General features: G+C 36.7%; 1 protein-coding gene across 4 annotated transcripts in view; it reads left to right on the forward strand.

Annotated features, from left to right (window-relative positions):
- Nucleotides 1-20,289, forward strand: part of Far2 (fatty acyl-CoA reductase 2) — a 133,303-nt gene that overhangs the window by 42,277 nt on the left and 70,737 nt on the right. For 2 of the 4 annotated variants that reach the window (XM_048802487.1, XM_048802489.1), the window contains one exon: nucleotides 2,669-2,805. The exons of the other annotated variants lie outside the window; for them this stretch is intronic. The gene's annotated coding sequence lies outside the window, so the exon portion shown is untranslated. The remainder of the gene's footprint in view (nucleotides 1-2,668; nucleotides 2,806-20,289) is intronic. 4 annotated transcript variants of the gene reach the window in all.

Raw genomic sequence — 20,289 nt, forward strand, 5'->3', positions numbered from 1 at the left:
GAGAATTTTTTAAATATTTTTTTTTTTTAGTTTTCGGTGGACACAACATCTTTATTTTATTTTTATGTGGTGCTGAGGATTGAACCCAGTGCCCCATGGATGCCAGGCGAGCGTGTTACCACTTGAGCCACATCCCCAGTCCCTTCGCTTCAGTCCCTTTTGTGCAATCAAAAATATTTATCAGTTCCTAGTTAAATAGAGGGTGCAATGGGATTCAACCCTCACAGTTTCTGTCTCTAATTGAGGAATTGAGATACAAGACTATTTAAGGAAGGAGAAAAATAGCAAACATGCTAAATAAGAATAAAAGAAGATAATCATATGAACTTACATAAGGAAATCCAAAGGATTGACATAACTGTAACCATAGTGGGTTTGGAAGGAGACACACCTGGAGGAACCTAGGCAGGTGTCATGGGTGTTACAGTATTTGATGTTACAGAATTTGACTTGGACCTGGGAGGGGTCGGTTGTCCTCAAACTTCCCTGGACATGAGGGCCATCTGGGGAGGTTTAAAAACTTCAAGGTGAGATACCTTCAGCAGGCAGTAAAGACATGGGAGTCCCAGAAGAGGGAAAGAAGATTAAAGAACCAAACCTTGTTTCGTAGTGATCAAAAGTTGGGCTCAGGAGAAAAAGAGTAAAGACAGAAAAATCAGCTTTCATCTGATTTTTATATAGTCTTGCAGGTCAGGCCAAGAATTTTGGAAACATATTTAGCCATCTTCCCTCTGCTCAAGAACAATGGGGCATATTCAGTCACAACACCTGACTTACCGCTGCAGAAATGTTAGAATTTCCTCCATAGTACATAACTTCCCTCTGTCCATGCTCACCCATTGGTTGGAAACTTAAATTTGACAGAAAGCAAGTGTAGACACATGTTAATACCTGACAGGTTCCTCATTCGCTCAGATATAGGATCCCGGCTGTTATATATGGCTATGATCCACAAACGGTAGTACAACTGCTGTGTGGGATTCCCCTGGGTTACAGCCAGGAGGGGTCACCAGGGAAGCAGCAAATCTCTCACACACAAGGTGAAGCAGCCACCCTCAGCTCTCATCTACTTCAGCAGGATGAGGGACCTGGTGCTCACAGCTCTATAATTAAGGTGCTGTCACTGTGGCTTGCTTTTCTGTTTTGTCTTTGTGTCTCTGCTTTTCTCTCTTTTTCTCTTTAAGAGTGAGCTTGGGTAAAATTCTTATCGTATCATGGATAATAATAGGCTGAAACAAGTTGGATGGGTTCAAGGATGCACAAATAGAGAGAGATATGGGTAGGTTTTTTTTTGAAGAGGTCTGCCTTATCTAGAAGGAAATAGCTCAATTATAGGCTGGCATTTTGTAAGACTGAAGATAAAATTCTGCAAACTTTAAAAGAAAATATGTTTCACATCACTGCACTAATTTAGGAACTTGAACACAGCACCTGAATCATAATTTTCTGCTTATTTTAAAAGTGAGATTTTTTTTAAAGTACTGTTTCAAGTAAGTGTGTGTTTTAGCATTAAAAGAAATGTATTGCCTCACAGCTGACAAGAAGTTCAGCACTTCCTGACAGGGCAAGACCCACAAGCACAATTGTAGCTCTTCTGCAAGGGAAAAAAAAAATGCTAATAGCAACTGAATTTCTCTTCCTGTGCTGCTTCCTCTGTACTGAAGTTAAAAACGGTGGACTTTCCCAGTGACCCCTGTGGGATTCTTCAGTTTCTGCTCTCCACTGAACTCCAGTGAGGCAGGACCTCCAGCCCTGCTACCTGGTTCATTGGAATAAGAGAAGATTCATCTCAGAAAGAAAGGGACAGTTATCTTTTGATTTTTCTCTGTGGCCTTTGGTGACAAGGTGCATCATGTGACTTCAAAAATATCACAATCGTTATCTTGTTTATTCATCCTTTACATTTCCACTATCAGATTTTACTAAAAGGCTTTCTGTGGGTTTCAGAAGAAGAAATGGAATCCTCTCTGATTCAGCTATTAAGAAGTTTATTGAGACCTCTGATCTTGAGCTGAGTTTTAGAAAAGAAGAAAGAGAGGAGAAGAAAAAAGGTCCTGTCTTGGCCCATCTAGCACTGGAAGAGACAAAATTATAAACCATGAACCAGTTAGAGAGAGCAAATGAACACTGAAGGGAGGGCTACTTACAACAGCTGCAGTATGGGTTCTGAAAAAGTATCCATCATGTGTACTGATGTGTTTCTCTGAAACATCAGATCGGACTATTGAGTAGGATTTAATTTTTTGGTAGTGGGAGGGAAAATGAGCAAAATTATAGAAGAATGTTCCAATGACAAAATGCAACCTTGCTGTGGCAAAACAGAAAAGTACACCGATTTTCTGGAGGGGAGAACAAGGCCGCCAGCCTTGTTCAGGCCCAGGCTTAGAGGATATTGCAGAAATTTAGGCAGATGGTAATTTGGACCTGAACTGAGGTCAAAGTACAACACAGGAAACAGGATAAGACCAAATGGGATTCACTGGAAAACTCTGAGGATCACATAATGTTTCTAATCAAAAAGGAGATCATGCAGTTTCATGTATAGCAAAATGTTTTCCTCTGGTTTCAGCATTTTCAGCAGTTTTTATCTTTAGAAATGCGTTTTGACTTTACAAGTGCATTCTTATGCTTATTGTCTTCTCTCACTACATTTTTCTTTCTTCCATAGATGAAGTGGAGCAGGACAATCATCACTGTACTTATTTTGAGTCTGGACTAGTTTGGGTTCCAAGTCATCGGGAAGAGAACCCGTTCAGTTCAGGATGTGATGCCTTCCTTGAGGATACTTTTTAATAATCGATGCAGGTCAGTGGAGTTAGTAGTGGGAATAGTGACCCCCACCTAAGACTCTGAGAAGAAGTAAGTCATTGCTACCCCCAGAAAGTCCAGTTCTGCTGGCAGAAAACTGGAAGTTGAGGTTGCTAGGACGACCAGGTAGAAATGAATGGTATGGGCCTGCTTCCTCTCCACTAGTTTAAAAAATGTATTGTCTTTTCTGCTACAAAGAAAGATAGGCACACACACACACTGCAAAGTGTAAAAGAACTCAAAATCGGTGAACTCAAAATTAAATGAGCTGATTTCAGTTTCAACCCTGCCCCACCAAACTCACATACACGGATTTTTTTTAGTTTGACAAACCTTGTGACTTCTCCTTGTTTCTTACACTGGTTTCATTTCATCTCATCAGTATCATAACAATTGTTATGATAGGTGTTTTATAAATGTTTTCCATGCGATAGATACTGTAATCAAGGAAACAGAAACTCAAAGCACTGTCCAGTGTAGGGAATTGGCAAGTGTCTGTTCCAAGACTGACCTGGAAGTAGAAGTTCTTCATGCCTACGCACACCTACCAGTGGTATATAGGCTCAGGTAGAGCCATGCCACAGGTGGCCATCCCTGTGGCTGGCAATGCCTTGGCCTTCATAAATAAAAAATAGACAGTCTGGATACATTGGCTATAACAGGAATAGTTGGATTTCCTACAGCTAATTAGGTTCTCTTTTTAAATATTCATTTTATACCAATGTGGCAGAGTACTAAAATGGCAATCCCAAATCTGACTTTTTTAATTCTTGTAAAAATGTATTATTCATATAAGTAGGGAAAGTCATTTACACTTTCTTGCCTATATTGTATGTGTGTGTGTGTGTGTGTGTATGTAGGTTTTCATAGAGCAGGTTAGATCTTTGTGAGCTAATCTGTAGTCTGAGTTCTACTGAATCGCATTCTTCTTCTTCAGAATATCTTGTTAATGTTCTCAAATAACCCAGTCAAAAGGATAGAGAATCTCTGCCTATCCTCTTTCTAAGGACTTTTCAGAGTGCTACTTTATGTAATGTATATACATGGTTATATTTAATGGATGATGACACTATCACATAAGTATTTCATAACAATTAACTATATCTACAAGTTTAGAAAACTATATTCAGAGAAGTGAAGTGACATGGCTAATAACTGGATGACCCAGGATTGAAATCCAGGCTTTCTGTTCCTATTGCAGGAGTTGTGCTATCAAATACAAGCAACTGACCCCTTGAACTTACCTAGCTGTAATGGTAAACTGTGAGAATCAATTCCCCTATAACTTCCTTAATCATAGCTGTAAAATGCATTAAACACTTGGTATTATGTCTGGTTAAGAATTGGTTCATATCCTGCCAAAATTCATACGTGGAATCCCTAAACCCCCCAGGATGTGACGTCATTTGGAAACATGGTTGTTACAGATATACATAGTTAAAATGAGACCACACTGGAATGCAATGGACCCCTAATCCAGTATGAGTATTCTCCTTATCAAAGGGGGAAATTTGGACACAAAGACATGTGCACACATGAGAAAAGCATGCGCATTCTGGGTTTTGTTGTCACAAGTCAAGGAAATACCAGAAGCTAAGAGAAAGCCCTAGAACCGATCTTTCCTTTGCACTTTCAGGAGAATATGACCATGCCAACACCATGGTTTTGGGTTTCTGGCCTACAAAATTGCAACACAATATCTGTTGCTATAAGCCACACAGTTTGCAGTACTTTGCTACAGCAACTCAACTAACACAGTAAGAAATGGAGCAACAAGTACAAGAAGATAAAATAAACTATGACACCAAGAGCTTAACATTTTCCTCTAAATAGCCATGTTAATTAAGATCACCTAGAGAGCAAATTCTTTATTGACTCAAACACTTTGATAAAGATAAAGAAATTTAGTATGATCCTAAAATTGCTCTAACTTGCATCACAGATTCAGTGACTCCTGTTTGAAAGAAATGATCAGGCCATATAGCTCAAATATCCATCAGATACTTGAGTATATCTTCAACATTGTATCAACAAAGTGAGTTTTCAGACTCTACTTGGATATATCTGCTAATTTCCAAGGTAACCCATGCTATCTTTAGCAACTCTGATGATTAAGATATGATTTTCTATTCAACTGAACTGTATGTATAGATTTCACCCATTTGTTATAGTTCAGTTCCTTAAAATAAGAAAGAACGGATCTAATTCTCTTTTCACATATCAGTCCTTTGAATATTTGCACGTTGTCATATCCTTTCTGAGTCATGTAGTCCCCAAACTAGCTCTCGAGTTCTTTGAACTACTACTTTTATAACATAGTTTGGAGTTTCTTAACCTTGATGATCATTTCCATCAAATGTGTTCTAGTTTATTAGATCTTTTTTTCCCGTGGAATACCCAAAGCTTGGTTATGGTCACAGAAGTACCACTTAGTATTTTAAACACATTATTTTTTATACTATTCCTCAACAATTGTACCCTGGTTTTGGAGGGCATTAGAGTATGCAGTAATATTTTTACTAGATTTAATTTAAAATTAATTAAAAACTTTTCATCATGTTTTTCTCTAGACAAGTTGTGTGAAACTAAGCTCTGACTTGATCACCAAGTGCCATAGAGGCCTGTACATAACAGGAGCCTGTGAGTCGCAGCATGAATGAATGAACACGTCTGCAGATACTAATACATCCCTCCGAAATTTTCAGTTTTGTTGTTTTTTTTTAATCCCCAAAAGAGAAACTTATACTTTATTTTTAAATTCAGTCAGAGTATAAATGCCTTCTTACCAATCAATATTTCTACCTTTCATCACATATCTTTTATACAAAAAATATTTTTCTTATGTTTGCAAATTGCTTCTAACCAAAACTAAAATGGCATGAGGGAAATAGTCATATTAAGACTTGTTTAACAAAAATGTGCTCTATAGTCTTCATCTGAATAATGGTGCAAACATACTATGTGGTGTGTGTAGATGCGTTAGCAAGTTCTGTATACACGTGTATATGCATATTTTCAGAGTCATATCATTTGGATTTTAACCCTAATGAAAAAAGGCTATAATTAGTTCTTTTTTTTTTTTAGTAATTATAGTAATATCATAGTGGCTTTTGAGATCAGTTTTCTGCCTACATGCATGAAACAACCCCAAATTTTAACTTAATGTAAAGGAAGAAAGAGTGTGAGCTGCATTCTATTTCAATTTTCCCAATGAATTATTCAATCTCCTAAAATAGTCGTTGATATCTTGTGTAGATATCCTATATGTAAAATAAAAATTAAAAAAAAAAACTCTTCTCCTTGACTCACAGGGACATTAGAGGGCTGATGGAGTGTATTTATAAAATGTTTCGTGAATTAAAAGACAATTGTGTTAACAACAACTTGAATGTTGTATGTAATAGGAAATATCACTGTTTGGGATTTTTTTGTAAATAAGTTGTTTCACAAGAAATATTTCAAATAGCTTGAATTCTTGATTTGACATGCAATAGTTCTCTTATTAGTTGCTTTACTATTGAGTTCATTTAATTATCATCATTTTAAGGAGGATGTTTCATGTTAGCTTTTTCTTATTAAATGAAACATAAGTAAATCTTAAATTTTCTGTTTAAGTGTCTATCACAAATTCTAAAACAAAGTATAAAAATATGCTCTGAGAGCATATTTTATTTTATTTTAGTGACATATAATTTTTTTAGTGACATATAATCAAGCCACATTAATCAACTAACCATATAGCCCATATAATGATACTGAACCTGATTGAAGGGCTTCCATGTTGTCTTTGTTAGGGCCTTGCTAAATTGCTGAGGCTGGCTTTGAATTTTCTACTTAACTCTTCCGAAAGAAGAATTTCATAAATAGGGAAGGTCAAAAGTTATGAGTAATTAAGCACGGTGTGTCAAACTGTGGTCTGTTTGGCTGCTATCTCAAGTTGGATTCTGCAAGGTCCTAGAGAAGTTGTTATTGCTTGAGGAGGCAATTGATTTACTATCATGTGATAATTACACCTGTTTAGAGGAGCAGCCTCAGTTTCCATCTTGGGATAATTGGTCCCAATTAGATCACCTCATCATGGGGCGATCTTCTGCAAGTCTCTGGAATCTAAAGTGACTGCTAGAGAAAAGGATAAGTCAGAAAGGCAGGATAAGTTTCTTCAGTTTTGCAGCACCGACTCTGTACTTCTAAGCATTGTCATAGGGGCTCATAACAGGATGTTTTAAAAGCCAGCAATTGATAATCTGTTGATTACTATGTCCCTGCAAATACTGAAAATGCCTTAGTTACTCTTATCTTGGTGCCTTCAGTCTTAAAGGGAATTGAGATAGGTTAGGTAAATTTAGGACTAAACAACATACTACTACCAGTTTTTAGACAGATGCTTCTTAGATGATTAACATGTTTACAGGCAGAGTTGAGAGGGAATCTGACCCAAAGTTTACAGCAGAGAAGAGAAAGAGAGACAAAAGGCAGGCAGAGATGCCAAGGTTTTATTCTACTGTTAATTACCCATTGGATATCTGAGTCCCAAGTGAGGAACTGGTACTTTCAGCAAAAAAACTTTCTGACTATAAGACCCTATGACAAACAGTGCATAAAAAATCAAATGGGACAATACCAAAGAGTCTAACACCTGTGTAACTGAAGTCCCAGAAAAAGAAAAACAGGGGGAAGAACAGGGCAGAAGAAGTATTTGAACAAATACCACCAAGAATTTACAAAATTAAGCTTAAAAATATCTATTTAAATATTTAAAAACCTTAGGTTGAACAAAGCAAGATGAATGAAAAGAAAATGATAACTAAAGAGGGGAGGGAAAGAGAAAATACTGGGAACTGAAGTGGAGCTAATTACATTCCATGCATGTATAGTATGGCAGGGTGCATCCCACTATTATGTATAACTATAATGAACTCACAAAAACATTTTTTAAAATTTGGTATAAAACAAAATAAAGAGAAAATCATTAAAGTAGCCAGAAAATAGAAAAGTTATATTCAGGAAAATCACAATAAGAATAATGAATGACTTTCCCTTAGAAACAATGACAGAAGATAATGGGTTGCCGTCTTTAAAATGCTGAAAATAAAAGCCTGTCAACTTAATATTTTATACCCACAGTAGATACTATTATTACCTACCTCACAAGGTTTATGAGGCTTCAGTGAGTTAATATTGCTATAATTTTTCTTGGGAAAAAATTCTTAAAGCAAATGCAACAATATCAGTGTAATGTATATGGTAGTTATTTTCTTTTTCATACTTTTCTACAATCACAAACTCATGATATTATTAAAACAGGACAACTTAATAAAAGATATGCTTCAGGAGAACAGGGACTTTGTTAAGGTCACTGTTCTATCTCAGTGCCTGGAAGAGTGCCTGGATCATCTATAAATTAGCTCACAACATGGATATGTGGAAATCTTTTTCCAATAGTAATTTATAATATATGTGAATAATTTATAATATATGTGACAAGGGAAAAAAAGAAGAAGAACAATTAAAATTTGGACCAATTTAAATCTTAAAAACTGAAATAAGGTTGTTTATATGAAAAAAAAGTAATTTTGCAAATGCTTATATCTGTGCTGCAGACATCAGCTCTTTTACTTTCAAAAGATCTCAAGGAGCAGAGCAATAACATCATTTCTTTCTCTTATCCTTCAACTTTAGTCTTTCCTATCACTGAGCTACAGAAAATGTTTTCTTTTGGAGAAGGCTGAAAAATTAGATAAAAAAGAGAAACATTGAAGTCAAATATACAAGCCTAAAAGACTGAAGTGTTTAGGAGGAAAACTTTTATCATGAACTTACTACACATCACAAATCAAGGGAGTCTTAGGGCCAGAGGGGTACTTAGAGATCACCATCCCTGCAAATTACAAATGATCAAATTAATCCCGGAGAGGTCACAGTGCTAATTCGAAATAAGACTGAGGCTAAAACCCATTCAAGATTTGTTTGATATTCAAGATTTGTTTTTAATGGCTCTGGCTTTGTCAATTTTTCTTTAAGGACCTTCTTTTCTTCCTGTATCCATGTCTGTTCTCTATTAGGTTTTCCCTGCTAATGGATGTCAGGCAGATTTTAAGCAGCATCAAAACTCTTTCTGGGAATAGATAGTGGAAGGCACACACTAGTATCTTCTCCTCAAAATTGAAAGCTTCAGAAATCGTATGAGTATCATAGGAAAGACTGTAATTTATAGTAGTCCTAGAGAGAAAGTGAAGTTTCTCATAAATGATTTGAGACATTGCTCTATTAATTTAGTGGGTGAATTTGACATTAGTATGGAGAAATCTACAACTTGAACTTAAAACTAAGGACTTTTGACTATTTATAGTGATTTGCCTGTAAAAAAATAAGTGACAAAAATTCATGATCATTAATACCAATGGACATTTTTGCCACTTATCAATTTTTTTCTTTCTATAATAGCCCCCACCTCCTAATTACAGTTTCTAGAATCTGATTGATAAAGTCTGAAAACTAGGGGGTTATTTTTCAATCAAAATAATACAAATATCATAGCTACTTATTAATTAATACAAATATCATAGCTACTTATTAATTAATCAATATACATATTCCAGTATACATATTTAAACTGAGCTGAAATTTAACTAGCTTAAGTATGCCACATATTTGATTTCTTGCCTTTCCAGTTTGTCATATTGTTTCTGATGCTTCCTTTTCTGCTAAATGGCCTACCTCATAGCCAATTTTCTCCACCATTTAATCCTGCAGCCAAGCATGATGCTGTATGGGCAAGAGTGATATATCATTATTATTACCACCAATTTTGCTTTAGGGTCAAACTAAGTTGACTTTAAGAATTTAATTTTAATGCATAGTACAATTACAGATGATGGAAGTACTTTAAATTTTCTGTGGTTGCTTTTTTCATATGTTAATTTTCATAATCAGAACCCTACTGTCCTAAGAAAATCTGTCTCAGAGTACCATAAACTTTTCCAATATTTAAAAAAATTTCCCCATCTCTCTATGTAAAGAATTAATCATATTTCAATCTTAAGAATATTTTAGTATTTTTATTATTAAAGAGAAATTATTCAGATTTTTTTTAAAGAGCAAAGAAGACTTTATTGAAGACTACTGAAATATGGCAAAGGTATTGAACTCAACTTGAAATACCAATAAGGGAAATGGGGGTTTAGAGGCAGTGGGGAGAAGATGGAAAATTTACTAAGAGGAAGTTGCTTAAGATAACAAGGAGGAGGATGTGAGATATCAAAGGTGTGGAAGATTCCTATAAACTGGCTAGTAAGGATTCTTTGCTAAAACTGGTCTCAGTAGGGCAAGGTCAAAGCCTAGTCCAGAAGAGGTCTCAGATCATGCTGACTAAAGTTTTTCAAAGAAAAAGTTTTCATCTTTCATTTTTCTAAACTTGGATTCACCCACTAAAAAGGGCCAATTAAGAGTGCTAGCAGTTCTGGGCTGGGATTGTGGCTCAGGGGCCGTGCGCTCACCTAGCATGGGCGGGGCCCCGGGTTCTGGTTCCATCCTCAGCACCACATAAAAATAAAGGCTTTATGTTGTGTCCATCTACACCTAGGATATAATTTAAAAAAAAAAAAAAAAAAAGAGTGCTAGAGGTTCTGTGCTGGTTTTTATTTAGGCCTGGAAAATAAACTTCATCATTATTTATAATGCTATTATAAATGACTGACACAAGCTGTCTTACTCAAATGAAATCTTTTAGCAAAACACCACACACACACACACACACACACACACACACACACACACAATCTGTTCCATGAACTATAGGAAATCTGATCAATCTCATAAGATGATGAAAATATTTGTGATATTTATATTGTACTTACTATTTGCTAGTCCCTGTCCTAATCAATTACCTAAATTAATCCCTTCAATCCTACCTAGTCTTCTAGTGGAAGTGCTATTGTTATATCCATCCTGGGGCCAACAGAGAAACAGAAGCACATGGCCATTACAAAGCTTGTCCAAAGTTACCCAAGTTAGATATGTCAAGGTTGTAATTAGAACCTATGCAATGTGACTATTGAAAGAATGTTCTCTACCACTGTGCCTGCCTGCACCTATAAAATCTCTTCTCCTGGTTCTCCCTGAACAAACACATATAACCGGAAGGTGGGTGAAGGGTATGTAGAATGATGTAGAGTTGTGGAAGTCCATACCTTTAGGCACATTCTTTGCATTTACACCTCCTTTCTTCCTAAATCTAGTCTAGTACTTAACACAGAGCAGGGCATGGACAATTTTTGTCCTCAGCTAAATTACTGAGTGAATTGACTGCATATTCAATTCCTGATGACCAAAAAGATAAATGTTTCTCAAACTCTGGTGTGCTGATCTGCAATGACAACACTTTAGGACCAGAAGGCACTGTCTGTATGACATAATACAAGGACCATGGCAGTTGTCCATGGGAAGCCCAGCCCACAGAGCTTTCCAGGTTCAGTTCAGGGTGAGCTGGACCTCAGGCCAGGGAATATAACAGCGCCACGCACCTTTCCTCTAAAGGTTCTGGAACTCCCTGGTGAAAAGCTGCTGGTCTTGGGATGCTGTGAGAGCCAGTCTCATTGCTAATTAGACCTGATTTAAACTCTGCCATACTTTCTGCTCAGCTGTTATTCATAACTTCTGGTCTTAAAGAAATACGTACGCAGTCAGAGAAATCAGAAGAAAAGGTAAGAGAAAAACCAAGCAATGTGCAGAGACTCAGATGTTGCTAAAGCTGTATTCATAGAAGTAACAAGCTGAATGAGTCTCAGGGTGAGAGACTGGTCTTTTCATCTCATTTACACTTTTCTTTGGTCTCTACCATAGCTCAGCAGAGCTCATTTATCAAGAAATCAATGACTAATTTCCTGTGAAGTATAACCAAGAAATCTGCAATGTTCTACATTGGTTAAAAGAGAATACTTGGTTTCACCTCGTGCTGTGAAATCCAAACCAAATAATTGTTGCAACTGATTTAAGCATTTGAATTTTTAAAAAGATGAAAAAGTTCACTCAGACTATGACATGCAATGCTGAACTTTCCTATGGGGTGAGGGACTACAGGGAGGGCATGGAGGGGATAGTTGTTTCCAGTCTCTGAAATTCAATTCTGCTGTATGTGCATCATCAAGTATTGCTTTGCCACAGCTGGTGCATATTTATAGTCTTAAGAGTTTTCATATGAGATTCAAACATAGATTAAAGTAGAAAGGAACTTGAGAGCTCTAGGGAAGAATATGATATTTCAATTGCATTTGATCATTTTATTGAGTTTGCCTAGAAAAATCAGTTAAAAAACAATTTTCATACTCAGAGCTCAGATTATACATTCCAGCTTGTGCATGACAATAGGTTTCTTTTCTTTCTTTTTTTTTTTTATTAATCAACTCCAAAGTACTGAGAAGATTGATCATTCTAAATCTTTTGGGTATGGTGGAACTGGAACAGGGCCTTCATTCCATGAACATTTCATCTGTTTTTCTCTTCATCTGGCATGAAGACTTGCTCAAATCTTTACATACTGAAATAGTGACTTATTAGATTTAGCAGTAATTTTTAAAAGACATTAATAGTGTATTTAAATTGCAGAGTGGAATTATTGCAATACTGTGAAAGATGTTTGATTATATAGAAGAGTTGCCAAGTGAGTATTAATTGCTTTATGCCCTTTTTTAAAGCAAAGGAACATGAAAATAATGTGAACTGACAAACAATTAGTTGATTTTGTAAATCAAGGACTTTTGGACACGTTGCTTAACTTCTTGGAGCCTCAGTTTTCTAATCTGTATTAATGCTACCTGCCTTCTAGTTTTGTTATAAAGATCAAATGGGGGAGCTGGGGTTGTGGCTTAGCGATAGAGCCCTTGCCTCACATGTGCGACACCCTGGGTTCAATCCTCAGCACCACATTAAAAAAAATAAATAAGTGAAATAAAGGTATAGTGTCTATCTACAACTAAAAAATAAATATTAAAAAAAAGATCAAATGGGATAAAACGTGAAGTTCTCAGCAGAAGACTTGGCACAAATGTATAAGCTATTGTTACTGTTGCTACAATTTATTTGATTGTCGATCAAACTTGATAGTCACAGCAGTGCACCTTTACATAATGCTCGTTTTTCCAGTGGGAAACTCGGCTAAAGGGACTCTGGAATATTCTATAATGCTATTTCTTATAGGAATATATCTCAAGGAAAGATCAAGACTCATAGATCCCTGGCCTTTCTGACTACACAATGAGACAGTAGGACAAATACTGGTGTGGATATTCCAAGACAAACAAGCAGCAAAGGTTAATGGTGGCAATTGTACTCGCCTTTAATTGTGGCTGCCACAGATTTGCTCAACAATAGTCTCATTAGTACACCTTCAGTCACCTCAAATCCTCACATTGTTTCATTTCCAAAATTGATTGCAGCTTCTCTTATTTCCAAACTGAGTAATAATGTGTGGAGGTGAAAGTGCAGGCTGTTCACCCTAGGAAATGCTTAGCCAGGATCATCTCACTAGCTTCATATAAAAGGAAACCTTATGGCTCCAGAGATTGAGTTCCTGAGTTGAACTTTCTATACTTTCTCCTACTTATACAAGGCACTTAACCCATTTGTTCCATCATCCTAGATATGGAACACTTATTAAAAAAATTAAGCAACAAATATGCTACTATGGTAATTTTGAAGTAATTATGTTTGCAGAATTAAAAACTTGGGACTTAACAGGTTCAACTCTCTGAGCTGAACATTTTCATTTGTTACCTCAAAGAGTTATTGTGAAGATTATATGAAAAAATAATTGTATAGTACACGGGCCATTGTAGTAAATGTCAATAAATGTGAGTGATTCTCATTATTCTTTTTGGTGAAGATTTGCTGTGGTTTCATTATACAGTTTCCTCCCTGAGTTATTTGGCTTACAGTAAAGGAATCAGGAGAAAGGGGAATTAGAAGTCTTATTCCCAAACCCATATTTAAGACCTCTGTACTTGATTTATTTATGAATTTAATAACAGGATCTGGGAATTATCTTTGAATTTAAACTATTGTATTTTTCATTTCTAACAGTGAAGATTCACAAAGTCCTGGGGCAAGATCTTTATTACTAAAGTACCTCTAAGGAGTTAATTAGAAAAAACTTCATATGCATATTTATACTCTGGGGAACAAAAAGTTTTAAGTGGCAGGAGTCAATTTCAAATTACTTTGGAATAGTGAACCTATTTATGATGGTGAATTACTTTCAAAATGAAAATCTAATCCAACCCAAATAATTCTGATTTCATATTATGAAATGGTCGGATATTTTTATAATTCTCTGTGTCTCCTATCAGAGAGTTTGGATATGTATCTACTTTTCATGCTTTTTCTATTCTGCTTTGAAATCACCTTATTCCCTGTCCCACCCTGGCTTGTAGCATGTGTATGGAGTCTCTAAATTCCTCTTACTAGGAATTTTGTATAATGGTATAGAACACTACTGAATTCTTCTAGAGAAAAATGGTGCCATTTGGAAAGATGGTGGAGATATCCAGCTGGAGGATCTATCATGTCTATCAAAATACTATGAGATGGTATCTTTCAGGGAACACAGGACATACTCAATGCATTTTGAAAACTTATTGTACTAATATCTTTCAAAACAAAATTCAAAGAAAATGTCACTTTCTGCTTTTATAAGGAGGCCCTTTTTTCTATCTTTTAGATAAATGAGAGACTTCTTAGAGTGGGTTGGTACTCAGATCTCTGCAGGGTACCTTATGGCCCATCATTATTCTATTTCTCAATTCTGGTGTTTGTTAACAGTTTGTCTCCTTTGTTGGATGGAACTAGAAGGCATTTATATTGATAAGTTTAAAAGAAGGTATTAGTTCTGAGGAGGGATTTAAATGAAAGGAAATAGAAACATTATGTTAAATAAGAAATAAGACCTTGTCCATGTGAATGGCTGGTGGTCCATTCACTATTCCTGATCCCATGGCTCCTTATTTTCTCTTTCACCTTTCTTAGGATTAGTAAGCAAGGAATGATACTTTTAATTTATGAGAAAGAAGCAGGTCCCTTCTCATTCATGATTTGCTTTTCTGTTGACCACATTCTGCATGTTTTTACATCAATTGCCCCAAAGTTTCTGCCACCCATTTTTTTTTCAGTTTATCTTTTATGCAAGGATATTACAACTGATTGTTTCCAGGCAGTCTTAGGCAGGCAGATTGCCTTATTAATCTTTGATTTTTCAAAACCACAATAAATTAGAGATTTTAGTATCAGTCATGGAAAAAATCTAAAAAAGTAGCATTCTCTTAACTTCAGGAAAATTTTCTTTTCCTAAGAATTTTTATGTACCATGTAGTTTCACAGGGAAATTAAAATCTACTCTGTTCTATTAGAATAGAATAATAGCCAAAATTTGTGTACATTTCATTAGTATACTTCACTGAGCTAAAAAAAATCCATTTTTTTTCTTTTAAAAAGTAGATTTTTTTCAAAATTCATTATATTTATTATGGTTTTGCCCAGAAAAATACTCTAATACTCCTACATCATGCTTTTATATTGTTTGTTTGTTTGTTTCCAAATGAAAGAAAAAATAGGACTGTTTGTTTTAAAGTATTAGATGCTGTCTTTGCCTTTATTTTCTGTTCTGTCAAATGGAACTTCATCTCTTAGAACTAGATTTGCTTTAAAATATTACATATTTGCCGCAGCCCGGCTGGCTGGGCAAAATAAGCGGAGGGTGACGAATAACTTGTGTACGTTGATACAGCAGGAGTGGAAGCCGTTTATTGCAGGACAGGAGCAGTATTTATACATTCCACAGAGCTTATCTAATTAGCATAAACTAGATACATCAGTCAACCAATAAGGAATCTCCACACTTAATGGCTCGCTTTTGTTACTTCTCAAACCACTCCCTCTGGCATTTTGCCAGGCACCATCCAGACTTGTTTACAACTCTAACATTCTCCTGGCAAAATGCCAGGTGTTATTTTGACTTGTTTACAGACTCTAACACATATTAAACAAGCTATCATTTTTAAGTACTGAAGTATCTAAGAACATTTTCTTTGAGAAAGTTGTATAATTGATTGTTTTATGATGATATATTCAAATTTTTCTCAGATTCAGGTAGATATTAATTTCCAGTGTGAACATCTCTGATTGGCATTCTGCAATTTCAGATGAAAATCATCAAGAGAATGTCTCAGGCAGAAGGAAAGTACAGAGACTATTAAAGATTTCTTTTCCTTCGTGTGCAGAAACTCAATGATATTCTTTCTGTAATTGTACAGTTGTGATACTCTTTGTAGGCATGTTAACAATGGCTGCTTTTAAAAGTATTTTTCCCCATTAAATAATGTATTTTGAAGCCCATATTCCCCACTTATTATAGCAAGCTTATCTCCAATTTACAGTTGACCTGTTGTAGGATAATTGGGATACTTTGGAGTTATAATCTGCTTTTAATTATTCTAATAAGGGAGAAACAAAAAAAATTCAGGTATCAGGTTCCTGAAACATATATGGTATTTATTAATAGATCCATATGAGAAACTGAATTGTAAGGGTTGGAAAATCTGATTTTTAAACAAGCTCTGTGGGTGATCCAAATGGGAATCATTATCCCAGCTATATCCTTCTTTAAGTTCATGATGTACCTGCTGGTAATTTCATCTCTCAACTCAAAGGAAATAGAATGAAAAATAACTCTGAGGAACAAGAAGAAATTGGTTGGTGAATTAAATATGTCAGAAACTTCTTCATTCAGTCAGTCATTCAAGAAATCTTCACTGAGTGTCTACTAAGAGTTGAGCTCTGCATTAAATTCTGAAGAAATAGTGAAAGCAAAATCAGTTGCAGCACTTACTCTCATAGCGTTTAAAGTCTGGGGGGAGCAATTGTAATCAATATATCATATAAATAAGCATAAAAGCACAACTGTGAAAAGTGTTAACAGGGAAAGGTACATAGAAAGAGCTTAAATGCCACTTAGAATATGGCAGTCAGGAAAGTCTTCTCTGTGGAAGTGACAATTAAACTGACACTTGAGAGGACTGGGAGTTGCCACATCAAAGATGGGCTGGACTCCAGGTGAAGGGAACAAACAGTCTTCTTTCACACAGTCATTCAACACCTTCAGGCACTATTCTTATACCTGAGGATACAGCAGTGAACACCAAGAATTCCCTGCCCACATGGAGATTATGACTTAGTGTTGGGAGAAATGGACCATAAACAAATGACCAAATAAATATAAAACACATCAGCTGATGTTTTGGTTTTGGTTTTGGTACCAGGGATTGAACCCAAGGGCACTTAGCCACTGAGCCACATCCTCAACCCTTTTTTATTTTTTACTTTGAGACAGGGTCTCACTAAGTTACTTAGGGCCTTGCTAAATTCCTGAGGCTAGCTTTGAACTTAAGATTCTCCTGCCTTAGCCTCCCTAGCCACTGGGATTACAGGCGTCACTACGCTAAGATTACCAGGCATGTCAGCTGGCTTTAAGCACTGTGAAGAAAAACAAAGGCTAAGATGAATATCATGGAGTAAGGAGATATTTAGGAGGTGAATGTCAAGAGTCAGCAATGGGTAGATATGGAAGTGAAAAAGAAGGATGTGTCAAAGGCGATTGTTGACTTTCTGGTTTGTACAACAGGATGGACAGTGATTTAATCCACGTTGACAGAAAAATCTAGAATAGGACTTGAGGGGAATCAATTATAAGGTTAAAGTGCCTTTGTGAGATCCCAGGGGAAATATCAAGGAAGTGATTGTGTAGCTACTGTGGTCCGAAACTCAAGGGTGAGGTCTGAGCAGCAGGGATTAACTTGTGAGAGATAATCCAAAACTGAAAGGAAATAGACTTTTCAAAGGGGCAGATTTATAAGCAAATGATGAAATGGTTGGTCAATCCTGTAGCTCTCTGAGAAGCCTGGGTAGAATGAAATTCAAATGTAAGTGTGGATGTAAGCCTCAGATACAAAGAGGGACAGTTTTTTTCTTCTATTCAAAAGGTTGATGCATATACAAGGAGACTTACCTGTATTTATCCATTCGTTCATTCAACAACTCTTATCATGCATCTACCATGCACTGCATGCATCTTCAAATACTGGGCTTATGGAAATGTAAAAAAAATAATCCTCACCATTAAGAAGCTCACAAATATGACACATTCTACAAGTGCAGCAATAGAAAAGAGTTTATGAGAACTATGGGAACACTTGACCTGGCTTGATGCACACATGGAGACTGTTGGAATGTAGATTTTCAAAAGTCCAGAGGCAACATGGCTATGACAGAATGGTCTGTGATAATGAATAGAAAATAAAGACACCTCTCCAGGGGGTTGGGAGAGTGTCAAGGACAGAGTTCAGGTTGTACACTTATCCCTCAGAGGAAACAAATGCAGTTTCCAGTAGCAGGTGAGGAAGCCAGGTATGAACTAGTTGTTTGCCATCCTAAGGCATCAGTTTCTTCAAAGACATTTTCTCAACAACTTTTTCCTTGAAAGCTAGAGCAAAGGCCTCAGCTTGTGCTTGTTGTCAATCATTCAGCAACTCCTGAGGTCTGCATGGACCTGAAACAGCCTTTCCACCCTCGCCAATATCCAAATTGCAGACCTCCTCAGGGCTCCCCCACACTCTCATCCCTACATCCTTTGTTGCTTTCCTTCCTTCCTCCCTCGTACTTCTTTCCTCCCATCACCTCCTCCCTCCTAATGTTTCCAACCTATTTTTGGAGCCCCACACCACCCCCGCCCGCCATCTTTTTCTTCTTGCTTTAACTGAAAGTCAATATCCTATTAAGACACTAACTCCCCCTATAAGTGCCTCAAACACAGATGGTTCATTCCTTCCCATATCAGGAAGGTATTTTGTGTTCTCTCATACCGAAACATACTTCCAGTCATTTCTGTTTGTATATCATGCCATTTGATTATTAATCTACCTAGCTTTGCTACTGTCCATCCACATCATGATCATTTCTGCATTTTCTAAATCAGAGTTTGGGGCACTGAAACATCTTCCTCTTCACTGTCAATCCTGCCATATTGTTGTAGATGATCCAGCAAATATACATGTCTCCCCAGTTCCCTTTGGCTTATTCAAACCCAGTGATCTTCAGATCTTTTCTTCATTGGAGAAACTATTCCCTTGGCCAGATTAATTTGGCCTCCAGAGATGCTTCAACTCTAGAATTCTGCATTCCAACTTCTTATTCTCTGACAATAGTATGCTACCGGCAATCTTGGGCTTTCTGTGTTGTGATCACCACCCTTATATTCTGACCTCTTCAAGTACTCCAGTCTCCTGGAGTACCCCTCCATTTTCTCTCCATCTGTCAGTCTCTCCCTGACTTTTTTCCCCATCCCAAATGACCTTAGGCTACATAATTTTTAATTGTTTCCCCAAGCCATTTCCTTAATCCATATGCCCAATCTTCTTGATACCTCCCGTACCTTCTGCCTCTAGAATCCAAACCCTGAAAAAACAGTAATGTCCAGCTTCTCTGCAACTGTTCAAGCACCACCTGCACCACCAAGTGCAGCTGTGAAATATTGCACACTCCTGCAGATTGAGGCCACTAGTGGTTTCCAGTTCTGAATAAACCCAGTCATGTTGAAGCAGTTCTTCTCCCAGTCCTGGTCATCTCCTTCAATCCTTCACTCCCTCACCATCTTCCTGAAGCCCTCTAACTCCCAAGTCCTATGCCATTTTCAGCACAGGACTTCTCTTCCGATTTCAGAAGAAAATAAGAGCCTTAAGACAAAAACTCTGTCAGTTTTATCCTCTTATGGATAAATTGCACAGTCTGTCAACTTCTTTCTTTCTTTCCCTGCTAGTGTCATACCTGTATGCACTTATCTGTAATTTATACTAAATTAGTATTTATGCCAAATTAATGTATCTTTCCTTTGGGGCACTTGGGCATGTAACAGGGATTGATCTCAGGAGTACTTGACCACTGAGCCATATCCCCCGCCCAATTTTTGTATTTTATTTAGAGACAGAGTCTCACTGAGTTGCTTAGTGCCTCACTGTTACTGAGGCTGGCTTTGAACTCTCAATCTTCCTGCTTCAGCCTCCTGAGGCACTGGGATTACAGGCATGTCCCATCACACCCAGCTGTATCTTTCTTTTTGTCCAAGTCAAATTCTTGACCTTGGCTCTAGGTTGCATTTACACATCTCTCTCTCTCTCTCTCTCTCTCTCTCTCTTGAGATCTTATTATAAACGTTCCTCCCTCTTTGCTATATCAATCCTATAATTTGTTTCTAATTTTGTTATTGATTTCTCATGTTTTAAAATAATAAAAACAAATAAAACCCACTTTGCCAGTTCTCCTTCTTCCCTCCAGAGCCAGGCTTCTTCTGAAAAAAAGCTATCCAGTTATACTTTTATGCCATTACCATAGTTTCACTTCCTTTCACTCTTCTGATTGCAAGTTTTTTTCTACACCCACTGA

Source organism: Marmota marmota, unplaced genomic scaffold (genome assembly GCF_001458135.2).
Source record: "Marmota marmota marmota unplaced genomic scaffold, marMar, whole genome shotgun sequence".
In the NCBI taxonomy this organism is placed as follows: domain Eukaryota; kingdom Metazoa; phylum Chordata; class Mammalia; order Rodentia; family Sciuridae; genus Marmota; species Marmota marmota.